Source organism: Epinephelus moara, chromosome 22 (assembly GCF_006386435.1).
Source record: "Epinephelus moara isolate mb chromosome 22, YSFRI_EMoa_1.0, whole genome shotgun sequence".
NCBI lineage: Eukaryota > Metazoa > Chordata > Actinopteri > Perciformes > Serranidae > Epinephelus > Epinephelus moara.
Genome location: NC_065527.1, coordinates 745,954 through 759,457, shown reverse-complemented (window position 1 = coordinate 759,457; position 13,504 = coordinate 745,954). Strand labels below are relative to the sequence as shown.

The 13,504-nt window shown below is 44.2% G+C and overlaps 2 protein-coding genes across 3 annotated transcripts in view; both read right to left on the bottom strand.

Moving 5' to 3' along the window:
* The window catches only part of LOC126384384 (zinc finger protein 665-like), a 197,254-nt gene extending 197,158 nt beyond the window's left edge, over nucleotides 1-96 (bottom strand). Inside the window, exon 1 of the mRNA XM_050035427.1 lies at nucleotides 9-96. The gene's annotated coding sequence lies outside the window, so the exon portion shown is untranslated. The remainder of the gene's footprint in view (nucleotides 1-8) is intronic.
* The window catches only part of LOC126384375 (zinc finger protein 184-like), a 127,888-nt gene that overhangs the window by 91,600 nt on the left and 22,784 nt on the right, over nucleotides 1-13,504 (bottom strand). The gene's annotated exons all lie outside the window — the stretch shown is intronic.

Genomic DNA, 13,504 nt, shown 5'->3' with positions numbered 1-13,504 from the left:
ACACTAACCTGCTCTGTGTAACCTGAGCTGAGGGTTGTAAACAGCGTCCAGTAGTTTCCGTTGTCGCTCGTTCTCCTCTTTTGTGCGACAAAGTTGCTCCTCGTACTCTGCTATCGTTCTTTCAAACAGCCCAAATATCTCTTCAGCAGCCGCAGTTAGTCGCTGCTTCACCAACGCTCTCAGCATTTGGACTTTACACATCTTCAGTCTCTCCGACAGCCGCTCTGTGATGCTAACTTCCGCTAACAGCTAGCATGCTAAGCTAACTCCAGGAGCACTGTAGTCCACCGAGTCAGAATAAAAACAGTCAGAGGAGCTGTTCATGGATCAACACCAAATAAACTCCTTCACCGGCGGAAAAACACAGACGCCATGTTGCCGCATGTTGTCAGCAGCGCTTCCGGGTCAGCTTCTTCTTTGGAGTTTTACGGCGGTTGGCATCCGTTCCGTTGCATTACCGCCATCTTCTGGGTCTACCTTGCTCCAACATCTTTCATTCCATTACATTCTTTTCACCAGTCCAGTTGTTGTTAGGTAGCTGATTAAGAATCTCCTTCCCCTCCATTCACTCCACACTCCAGTATGTTCTTCAGTGTCTGTTTTATTTTAATGGAATCTTTTTTTTCGTTTCCAACAAACAATACACACCCCACACACACCAAACCTATATACATATATACAGTCTATACATTAATGATCCAAGAATTCATATTCAGTTCACATTCATGAGGAAAAAGAAAACACCAGAAAAACAAAAACAAAAGAAACAAAGACAGACAACATCCAAATCAAAGCACTTCAACTTAAATTAAATTTGTCAACTAAGGCTAGCAATTTCTGGGCTTTGCTATCTTTAACCCATTCAAGTGATCTATTCAGGCTCTTCAGCTCCTTTTTCCATTGGTAGAGACACGGTTTAACCCTTAAAAATTTGCATTTGTGAATATAAAACTTAACACATACCAGCAGAATATTAAACAAAAAATCTATGTCCTTATTTGTGATACTGAGACCACATCTAACCACTTCCATTGATATGGGCGGCAGGTTAATCTCCTTATCTAGTAGTGTGTCACAGTGTGACAACAGTGTCTCTGTTGTCAGTCCTGTTGCTTTCATTCCCTCCACCATGTCCGCTCTCTCTCCGCTGTACTTTCTGCATCTGACCATCACATGCTCCACTGTCTCCGGTTCTTGGCATCTGTCACACTGTCCTGTTGGATGTTTTCCTATCATGTATAATGTGCTGTTAAGCTGTGTATGTCCTATTCTTAGCCTGCTGATCAGCGTCTCCTCTTTCCTCCTCCCCCCTCCTCTCCTTGTACTGCCAACTTTATTCTGATGGATGTATAATTGTCTCCCTTTAATCCCCTGGTCCCACTGCTGCTGCCATTTTCTAATTATCTCCCTCCATACAATACTCTTCCCCTCTGTTGTTGTTAGTCTAATCTGTACATCTATGTTGTCTTTCCTTATGGCTTGTTTGGCTATTGTATCTGACCTTTCATTTCCCAGGTTGCCAATGTGAGCAGGGACCCACATAACCACTATATCTTTACCTTGCTTCTTCACTGCTGTGTGTGTTGCTAATACTTCATATAACAAATCTTGTCTGCACTTAGATCTTCCTGCCCTAAGACTGTGAAGCACTGATGTTGAGTCACTGCAGATTAGAGCCTTGTCTATTGTCCTCTCTTACCCAATCCAAAGCCATCAATATGGCGTACATTTCAACAGAGTGACTGGGTATTGCAACTGCTGCCCCTGTGTGTCCTGAGTGTGGATCCTTCGACCCATCTGTATAGATCTGCACATAGTCCCCATACTTGCTCTCCCCATACTCATAGAACTCATTCTTTCACTGCTCTTCTTGAGCTCAAGCATTTTCAGGTCAACCACCACAGGCTCTATTATCCATACAGGTATCACAGGCCATATTACAGCTGGACTAAACTCATCTTCACACACGCCCAACTCCCTTGCTGTTGCATGTCCTGTCCAGCCAAAACTTAGTTTCTGTGCCCTTTCTCTCGCCCAGCATGCCTCTAGTATCTTTTTTGTTGGATGACTCTCTTCATGCCCCCTCAAGTTTATCCAATAGTTTACTGCCAGCTGTTTCCCGCGTAGCTCAAATGGCATTTCCCCTGCTTCAACTTGAAGAGCACATACTGGAGATGTTCTGTCTGCCCCTAAACACACCCTCAGAGCCCGCGCTTGAATCCTGTCCAGCCCCTCCAGCACAGATTTTGCTACTGACCCATACACCATGCTCCCATAGTCTTTTCTTGATCTTATTAGGGCTACATATATATATCTCAGTGATGCAACGTTGGCTCCTCACTCCACCCCTGCTAGGCATCTCATGACATTTATCACTTTCCTGCATTTCCCCTCCACCTGTCTCACATGCTCTCTCCACGTCAGTCTTGCGTCAAAGTGCACTTCTAGAAAACGGAAACTCTCCACCCTCTCAAGGTTACTTCCATACATCTTCACCACATACTCTGCCCCGGTTCTTTTCTTTGTGAATAATATATACTTTGTCTTTTCAACTGAGAATTTAAACCCCCACTTCAACCCCCATTCCTCCACCTGCCGGATCCCATCTTGTATTTTGCTGACTACATGCCTCTCATTCCGCCCTCTTTTCCATAGAGCTCCATCATCTGCGAACAAAGATCTTCCCATGTCCCCTGCTACAGTTACAAAAATATTGTTTATCATTACAGAAAACAGAGTAGGGCTGACCACACTCCCCTGGGGTGTCCCATCCTCTACCCTATGCTGGCTAGACATCTCAGATCCCACTTTAACCTGTATGAATCTTCCCCTCAAAAAGTCCATGAGCCAGTTAAACATTCTCCCTCCTATTCCCAACTTGTGCAGCTTAATCATGAGGCCCTCTGTCCACATCATGTCATATGCCTTCTCTACATCGAAGAACACTGCTGCTACTGTCTCTTTATTTACCTGTGCTTTCCTGACATCATCCTCCAGGCAAAGAACTGGGTCCATAGTGCCCCTTCCCCTCCTAAACCCACTCTGATAAGGAGCCACCATACCTCTCTTCTCTAGGTAATACATAAGTCTCTCATTGACCATTGATGTCAGCACAATAGGCCTATAGTTTGCCGGTTTGCTGACATCCTTCCCTGGCTTCCTTAATGGGATAATTATTGCTTCCTTCCAGCTCTCTGGAATCTTTCCCTCCTTCCATACCTTATTAAACAGACACAGTAGTTTCCATAAGCCCTCTTCACTTGGATGCTTTAACATGATGTAACAAATTCCATCTTTCCCTGGTGCAGTCTTTCTTGTTTTGGCCAAGGCCCTGTTAAGCTCTCCCATGCTGAATGGTACATTCTGCTCATCTTCAACGCTTTCCTTCCTCTGCAGTGCCTCCAGGTTTTCTGCCTTAGTGTCCTCCCTACCTCTCCCCACTTCAGACAGATTGTTTGAACTATGCACACTAACAAAAGTTTTGACCATTAATTCAGCTTTTTCCTTATGTGTTACTGCAACCTCCTCACCATCACTCAACACTGGATAGCGCCATTCCCTCTTATCTCCACCCATCTTCCTTATCATTCCCCAAACCTCTCCTACCTGAGTGGTGCTGCCAATAGAATCACAGTATTTCCTCCAGTATGTCCTTTTCGTCTGCCTTATTGTTCTCCTCACCACTGCCTGGGCATGCTTATACTGCAACACTGCCTATAAACTATGTATTCTTTTAACTAATCTAAACGCTTTATTCCTATTCTTCACTGCCTCTTTGCATTTATCATCCCACCAAGGTACTGCTTTTTTCTTCCCTCTACCCTTACTTTTAGGAATGGACTCTTCTGCAGCTAGCATTATACCTTTCCTTACTTCTCTATCCAATGTCTCTACGTCTAAGCCATCCACAATCAGACTTAAGTATACATCATCACTTTTCCTTTGAAACTTCTCCCAGTCCGCCTTCTCAAACACCAATTTCCCTCCACTATTATTTGCAGTCACTGTTACATCTATAATGACTTTGCTCAAAACTGGATAGTGGTCACTTCCTATTGTTCCCTGCTGATATACACTCCACTCACATATTGCTGCCATACTATTAGTCACCAACGTGAGATCCAATACAGCCTCTCTCCCTGTGTTCACATCTATCCTTGTTTAACTCCCATCATTCAAACATACAAGGTTTCCCTCATCCAACAGCTTCTTCGTCTTCTTCGGATTTTACGGCGGTTGGCATCCATCACTTTGGTGCATTACCGCCCCCTATCATTACGGATTTTTGGCTCTGCTCAACCCATATACAAGCATACACACCTATACAACAAACCTACTTCACTGACTCTCACTCCTCATCCTGACTCCTCAAATCCTATTAAACAACCCCATACTCCTTAAAAATTCTAATAGCATCCTTTGCTGAGACCTGTCACTCATGTCCAACAATCCTTTTAGTGATATTTCCTTTACTCCTGCATCCACCAGCCCCCTCCTCATCATCTCCCTCTGTGTTTCATACCTCCTGCACCTCAGAATTACATGCTCTACTGATTCCTCCTCCTGACACTCCTCACACAAACCAGAATTATGCTTCCCTATTATTTTTAACGTTTTGTTTAAGGCACTGTGTCCGATCCTTAGTCTTGTTATCACAGTCTCCTCTCTCCTGCCTTTGCCAGCAATCCTTGGAGGTCTAACATTTTGTTGGATTTGATACAGGTGTCTTCCTCTGCTCTCTCTGTCCCACATGCTCTGCCATTTCTGATTAATTTTTCCCTTAATTACACTTTTCATTTCTGCCTTACTAATGCTTACTTGCATTTCAACCCTATTTGCTCTCAGTGCCCTTTTTGCCAACTTGTCTGCCTTCTCATTCCCTTGCAGCCCTACATGTGCTGGCACCCAAAAAAATGTGACCTGCCTCCCTCATCCAACAGCTCTTCAGTTACTTAACCATTATTATTATTATTAATTATTATTATTAAGTTAATAAAATTATCCATGCTCTCACACCCCCACAATGTGTTGTGTGCATTAAAATCCCCACATCATATCACATTATTCCTATCAATCAATCAATCAATCAATCAATCAATCAAACTTTATTTGTATAGCACTTTTCATACATTAAAAATGCAGCACAAAGTGCTTCACAGAATAAAAAACAAACAAAAATACTACATACATATTGAAAAAATAATATTAATAATAATAAATAAATAAATAAATAAATGAAGATTTAGAAACTTAATAATAATAAAATGCATAAAGATTTAAAAATAAATCATTTAAAAGCATTATAAATTAAAAATAACATGTAAGAATTAAAAGAGTAGAAGAAATCAGTTAAAAGCCAAATTAAAAAGGTGAGTCTTGAGCCTCCTTTTAAAAACATCAACAGTCTCTGCAGTCCTGATGCTCTCTGGCAGGCTGTTCCATAAGTGAGGGCCATAATGGCTGAATGCAGCCTCCCAGTGGGTTTTTTTTCTGACTTTTGGAACAGTTAAAAGGCCGGTGCCGGAGGACCTCAGGGTCCACGAGGGTTGATATGATAAAAGCAGGTCAGATAAATAAGATGGCCCAAGACCCTTAAGACATTTAAAAACTAATAAAAGAACCTTAAAATCGATCCTGAAACACACGGGGAGCCAATGCACCTTAAAATCGATCCTGAAACACACGGGGAGCCAATGCAGCGATTGTAAAACTGCTGGTCCTCGTCAGCACTCGTGTGACTGAGTTTTGGAGTAGCTGCAGGTTAGAGATGGTCTTTTTGGGAAGACCAGAGAGCAGGGCATTACAGTAATCTAAACGACAAGAGATAAAAGCATGCATCAGCACCTCCGTGTTAGCCTGAGAGAGAAACGGGCGGACTCTGGCTATATTCTTAAGATGATAAAAACCTGTCTTTGTTATGTTTTTGATGTGTGGAATCAAACTAAGCTCAGAGTCAAAAATGACGCCCAGGTTCTTTACACATTGTGAAGGTTTAAAATCTTGTAGTTTTGGTAAAAGTTTCTCTCTCTGGCCTTCAGGACCAATAATTAAAACCTCTGTTTTGTCCTGGTTGAGCTGTAGGAAATTCACTGCCATCCATGACTTGATATCTAAAATGCAGTTAAAAAGGGTATCAATTGGCCCTGTGTCATCAGGAGACACGGCGATGTACAGCTGTGTGTCATCTGCGTAACTGTGGAAGCTGATGCCGTGCCTCCTGATGACGTCCCCAAGGGGAAGCATGTATAGATTAAAAAGAATTGGACCTAAAATTGACCCTTGGGGCACCCCACACCTAATTTCATGCGTTCTGGAGGAACATGTATCCATACTTACAAAGAAACAACGATCTGTGAGATAAGAGCTGAACCAGTTAAAAACAGTACCAGAGAGGCCCACCAGGTTTCTGAGTCTGTTTAATAAAATGTGGTGATCTACTGTATCAAAGGCGGCGCTTAGATCCAGTAGTACCAAGACTGTGAGTTTTTGTGAATCAACATTCAACCTGATATCATTTAAAATCTTTAAAAGGGCTGTCTCGGTACTGTGGTTCATCCTAAAACCAGATTGATATTTCTCTAAAATACTGTTTCTTTTTAAAAAATCATTTACTTGGTTAAAAACCAGTTTTTCTAAAATCTTACTTAAAAACGGTAAGTTGGATACAGGTCGGTAATTATTAAAAATGTTGGGATCTAAATTACTCTTCTTCAGAAGGGGCTTCACCACCGCCGTTTTGAAGGCAGCGGGGAAGACACCCGTCTGAAGAGAGTAATTCACTATATTTAAAATCTGTTCCTCAAAGAATCCATAAAATGTCTTTAAAAGTGATGTGGGAATCGGATCTAAAAGGCAAGTTGTTGGGTTTACCTGGGAGAAAACTCGACCAAGTGTCCTTGCATCAACCAGGACAAAACTCTCCAGTGTTTCCTCAGGTAAAAGCAATGATCCAGGTGTGTTAAAAATTACATTCTGTTGGGATAAAAGACTGGACCTGATATCATCGATTTTACTTCTGAAGTGGTCTGCAAAGTCCTCGCAGAGGGCATCTGTTGATATGTTGGATGGTTTATTAAAATTGGTGCTGGTTAAAAGATCGAAGGTGGAGAAAAGAAATTTGGGGTTGTTTTTATGATCGGAAATGAGTTTTGAAAAGTGGGATATTCTTGCCTGTTTGACTGTTTTATTGTAGGTTTTGAGTTGTTTGCGTAATATTTCAAAATGAACTGTCAATTTGGTTTTTCTCCACCTCCTCTCTGCACTCCTGCATTTTCTTTTCAGTCTTTTGATGTTATCATTTCTCCACGGGGGTGTAGGTTTTGTTTTTATGATTTTGGTTAAAAGTGGAGCCACTGAGTCAAGTGTTGACTTTAATTTACTGTTAAAATTGTCCACAATAAAATCACAGGGTGCAGGTAAAATTTCAGCAGGAGTGCTCTGTAAAATCTCGATAAAATTTGCAGCCACTTCAGAAGTTAGGTAGCGTTTCCTCACCGTTCTCACCGGGGCCTCCTGATGGCTAAAACTGGTGATGTTAAAATACACACAGTAGTGGTCAGACACAGCCAGGTCAACAACAGAGGACACACCAGTGGACAGGCCATAGGTTATGACCAGGTCCAGGGTGTGTCCTCTGTTGTGAGTTGGCTGTGTGACGTGCTGTTTAAAATCCATGCAGGTTAAAAGGTTTAAAAATTCTCTGGACATTGGATCCGAGGTATTATCAACATGTAAATTAAAATCACCAGTTATTAAAATTCTGTTATAGGTGGTGTGTATGATTGTTAATAGTTCTGAAAAATCAGTGATAAAAGAGGTGGAATGGTGGGGTGGTCTGTAAACTGTGACACAAAGAATAGGAGGGCTGCCAAAAACAAAGGCATGATACTCAAATGATGAGTAGCTGTTAAAAGAAACTTCAGTAGAGTGCAGTGAATTTTTAGTGACTGAAGCAGTTCCGCCTCCTTTTTTACCCCCCCTAGTAGAAAATAAAAAATTAAAATTTGGTGGGCAGGCCTCGGTGAGAACAACAGGTGCGTCAGTGCCAAGCCATGTCTCTGTTAAAAGAATACTGTCCAACTTGTTATCTAAAATCAGGTCATTTATGATAAAAGTTTTATTTAAAAGAGAGCGCACGTTCAGCACGGCCAGGTTAATGTCTGTGCCGAACGTGCGCTCATCATCACAATGTGGTGAGTGTGGAGCAGGTGTGAGGGGAACTAAGTTTTTGGGGTTGCTATTGGTCCATGGTGAAGTTGTTCTGTTAAATCTGTTTGAAATTCTGACTGGGATGGATGTGGATGTGGGAGTGGGTTGGGGATGAACCAAAGAGGAAAGCAGGGGGGCGTGTGCTTCCAATGTACGTCAGTCACATGGGGCACACTGAACAGCGTGCTGAATGTTAGCCGCTAACATGCGGCTGCCCAGCCTGCTCGGGTGAAGCCCGTCAGCCCTGAAAAAAGAGGACCGGTTCCAAAATAAGTTAAAATTGTCGATAAAAGTGAAACCATAGGTGCTACAGGCAGCCTGGACCCATGAATTGAGGGAGAGTAGCCGACTGAAGCGTTCTGCCCCGCGGGACAGTGTTGGCAGGGGACCGCTGATAAAGACCGACTTACCACAGTTTTTTAAAAGGTTAAAAAGAGCAACAAAATCCATTTTTGTCTGCTCTGATTGCCGGCGGGCCGTGTCGTTTGAGCCCAAATGGAAAATCAGCCGATTTATGGAGGAAGGGAGTGAATGAAGCAGTTCTGGAAGTTTGTCAACGATGACCGGAACTGTGGCTCCAGGAAAGCAGTGAGTTGTGGCGTTGAAAAAACGAATATTCCTGATGATGCTGTCTCCAAACAACACGGTGGAAGGAGGGAAAAGAGGACGAAGAGGAACACGATGGGGATTGGGTGACTCACATGAGGCAGGTGGACGGTCCATGCCGCGTGACCCGGGGGGCAGGAGCGGCGGCGACTCGGCGGTCCCGGTCCCGGCCCCGGCAGGAGCAGCGCCATCCCGGCTGTGGGAGAGGAGTCCCCCGGAGCGTCTCCGTACAGCCTCCTTTAGGAGCCTCCGACGCGCCGCGGAAGCCGATGTCTGGGATGGGAGTCGGTGGTCGGGTCCTGCAGCCGTCTGTGCCAGTGCCTGCAGAGCCAGTGTCTGGATCTCCATCCGATGCCAAGGCACTGTAGCGGTTTGACAGGCTGAGGCGCAGAGGTGAGGCAGCAAAGCCAGGGGCTCTCTTACCCCTGCCAACCACCTCCACCCAGGACCACCAGCGACTCGGTGTTGAGCTGGAGGACGGTGGAGGCCAAGCGCTGGGATCTCAGTGCACCGTGTCCTGAAGGGCCGCCGTGAGTGAGGCGATCTGGAGCAACTGTTCATGAGCCACCTCCTGGAGGGCAGTCAGCATGGAGGATTTGTCGTTTAGCTCACCAGAGAGCCAGCAAATGTCCTCTTTCAGGTCAGAGATCTTTTTGTCTGCTTTTACAAGCTGGGGGTCCACATCGGCGTGCATAGATGTAGCCATAGATGTAGGCTATCGCTGTGTTGTCAGCTGGTGGAAGTTTTCCCACCTGTCAAGCAGGCCGTGTCTGGCTGTTAAAACCCCTAATGCTTGGACATCCAGTGATTAAAATAACGTCCGATTAAAAGAGACAAATAACAACAAAAATAAAAACAACTGATGTCCAAGCAGATAGCTTAAAAGTAACTCCAAAGCTAAAATAAATCAGTTTAAAATCCTGGGTTAGGGAGAGCACAGACAGGCAGCTACAGACGCCGACACATGCGCACATTGACCTCATGAGAACAACGTTAGAGCGTTACAACCCTATCCTGCCCTTCTACTTCCTCAAGCTTATTTAACTCCAAACTTTTACACAGATTATGATAATTTATGACTGCAAACTTTTTATTCTCACCCCACACTTCTATTGTCACGTACTCCTGCTCCTGTCCTACACCCACCACTCTATAAGGGATTCCCTGTTTTACAAAAGTTACACAACCTCCACCCACACCTTCCTTCCTATCTCTTACTGACACATATCCATAAATAACAAAATCAAGGCTAGGCTTTAGCCAAGATTCCTGAATACACGTGATGTCTGGTTTCTCTTCTCTACTGTCTATAAACTGCTTAAAGTCCTGTCCATTTGCAATCAGGCTCCTCGCATTCCACTGAAGGAACAGCATTATTATTAGTACTACCCACCCACTCATCTTGGCTCCTGACTGCTACTTGGCTGGTTACTACTACTACTTACCTGTCCACTGCGTTCAAGTTCATCCTTTACTTCCTCCCATTTCAATCCTTTCATACCTAGGAGGTGTTCTGCAGCTTTCACTATCACCTGGATCCTTTTGGTCTTTGACGGGATATCCGCTGTAGCATTTATCACTCCCGTTATGAATATCACCAATCTCTTCTTCTCTGTCCATTCTTTTTCCCTCTCTAGCTTTTCTTTCGCTGACAGTTGCTCTTTGTTGTATCCTGCCTCCTTCCCCTGCTTCTCCTGTTCTGTTATCTTAACTGCAGTAGCATATGAGACTCTTTCCTTCCTTCTTGTCTGCTGCACCTCTGCCTCCCTTCTCATAACTTCACACCCCCAGTAAACTGCACTATGGTTTCCACCACAATTGCAGCACTTCACCCTCACTCCCTCTTCACACTTTCCATACTGGTGTCCCCCTCCACATCTCACACACCTCACCCTCTTCTTATACACCTTAGCTACATGTCCAAACTCTTGGCAGTTAAAGCATCTCATGGGTTTTGGCACAAACTCTCTCACCCTGTACCTAATAAATCCAAAGTACAGCTCAGGAGGGGGCACCCTCCCTTTAAACTCCACTAGCACAGTCTCAGATTCTTCTTTCTCCCGTCCCCTTGTCATTCTTTTAGCACTTTCTACTGCACTGTTCCTCATCTTCAGGTGGTCTACAAGTTGTTTCATGTTCACACTAAGTGGCACTCCAGTGATTACCACCTTGCACCCACTATTCTGTTCTCCCACTCCTACTACTCTGGCCACTTTGGCTTTTCCCACTGCTTACATTTTCTTTGCTTTCTCTAGCTGCACTTGATCTCCGCACCCCACCAGTAGGTTTCCATCCCCCAACACTCTCGCATACTTCACCTCTCCTACCTCAGCTCTCAGGACTTTAGTTAGCTGTTCCTCCTCATTCTCACTGCCACTTCCACTACAACTACTTCCACTGTCCACGTCCTTACTTCCTTACTTTTCTTCCTCTTCTTCACACTCTCCTTCACCTGCCAACCGCTCTCCCTTTTGTTCTCTTCCTCGTGTAGCTCCATGTCCTCGCTAACCCCATCCCCTGCCATCCTGTCAGAACCTACAAGGAACCATGTAGGAATCCCATTCTGGGCCTATACAGGCTATCGGTCGGTTTTCCAACACTCTGTTCCCCCCTCCCTTCCTACTGCTAACGCTACCCCCTCCCACCGCCCGCACCCACAGTCAATGTCTTGTCTTGCAAAACAGTTAGTTACACAGTTTGTTTTGGCTCGTTGTTGTATTCCAAACTACTTTCAAATTTCCCTCCTACCGCTCCACTCGATTGCTCCCGCTACCATCCGTCTGTCTACAGTGTTTTCCGCTCATCTCACCTAGCAGCCCTTCCGGGTCAGCTGCTGTGCTTCTTCTTCTTCTTCTTCTTCTTCTTCTTCTTCTTCTTCTTCTTCTTCTTGACGTGTAATGGCGGCCAACCAGCTTTCAGGTGCATTACCACCACCGGGTGGACTGGAGTGTGGAGCGGAGCCCTATTTCAGAAAGCAGGCTCAAAAAACTCTGATCCTGATCCTGATCTCTGAGCTGACTGAGCCTGAGCTGAGAAACAGAACAGCTGATCACAATCAGCTCTGAGTATGTTCAGCCTGAGGGAAGCGCGTTCACGGCGAGGACCAACAGACATCATCAGTAGAGTGCAGATAACATGATCCTCAGTGGCAGAAAGCAGAAAGCCACTTGTTGGATTATGTCATCCACAATCGACGTCTGCAGCTGCCCGTCTCTGCTTTCCCTAACCCGCGATTTTAAACCAACTTATTTTAAGTTTTAAGTGACTTTTAAACTATTTTCTTGGACTTCAGCTGTTTTCAATTATCTCCTTGGTCAGATTTGATCTTTTTATCACTGGATGTCCAAACATCAATGTTTTAACAGCTCAACACCACCCGGCCTTTGTTGACAACCATGGGAAAAAATTCCGCCAGCTGACAGTTCAACCAGGAAATATTGGATATATATGGATATATTCCCCAAACTTTTCTGATGATGTCACACTGATGATGTCATGCTGAAGATGTCACACTAGGATTAGTCTGAGTGGGCGGAAGTTCGCTGCATAGATCAGCCTCTCATTGGGCGGAACGAGTCACTCGCTGAAGTCCCGCCCTACCACCTCCGGTTGTGTAGCAGTTTTCAACTGTTTTCAACACGTCCTTTTAACTTTTGCGGTGTTTGATCTTGCAGGGATGTAGCCATTTTTCTGCCATGATTCGCGTCCTGTAGGCGGTATTTTTGTGGGTGTGTTACACCAAAACCTGTTTCCCCCCGGCAATATTTTTGCAAGTGCGCCGTTGCTGTGGCACCGCCCAGAACGATTGTGATTGGTTGAAAGAAATACAAGCAGCCGGGGCGTTTTTTTCACCAATCTTAAAGTGAGAGTCGGCGCAGCCAGACCTTTCTTTTCTTGAGAAAGGTCTGGTGAGCGAGACTACACTAGGACATTCTTCAGTCAGTCCTGTTGTTACCTAGCCTGGAAATCTAGACCCAAATCTAGAAAGATTTAGGGTTTGGCCATAAGTAATTAAAATGGCCCAACTCGAACGACGGCACCAAGCATGCATTTGTAAATTTCACTGCACGCAATTGGATAACACTACGACCAATCAGAACAATACACGGGGTGACGTATATGCTTAGCTACCAGCGGAGCTAACTGGTAGATTAGACTCTTGCCGTATCTGGTCGGCAAAACAGCAAAAACGTCCTTCTTGAAAAGGAAAGATTCAAGCGCCGTCTTCTGTTCCTCTTTTAGGCAAGGCAAGGCAAGGCAAGGCAATTTTATTTATATAGCACCATTCATACACAAGGCAATTCAATGTGCTTTACAAGAGAAATACGTTAAGATAAAACATTAAAGTAACAATAGATCATTAAAAACAAAAGCTAAAAGCAAGAAAATAAATAATTAAAAACAGTGCAGAAAATGCATTTAAAAAGCAAACAGCAGACAAATATAAAAACAATAGCTACAGATTATCCTAACAATAAGTTACATATCTAGTTCACTGGTAAGCTGCAGTAAATAGTAATGTTTCAAGCCCTGATTTAAATGAGTTGACAGTTTCAGCCGACCTCAGATATTCTGGAAGTTTGTTCCACAGGCGGGGAGCATAGAAACTAAAGGCTGCTTCACCTTGTTTGGTTTTGATCCTGGGAACACTGAGTAAACCTGTTCCAGATGATCTGAGGGGTCTGGATGC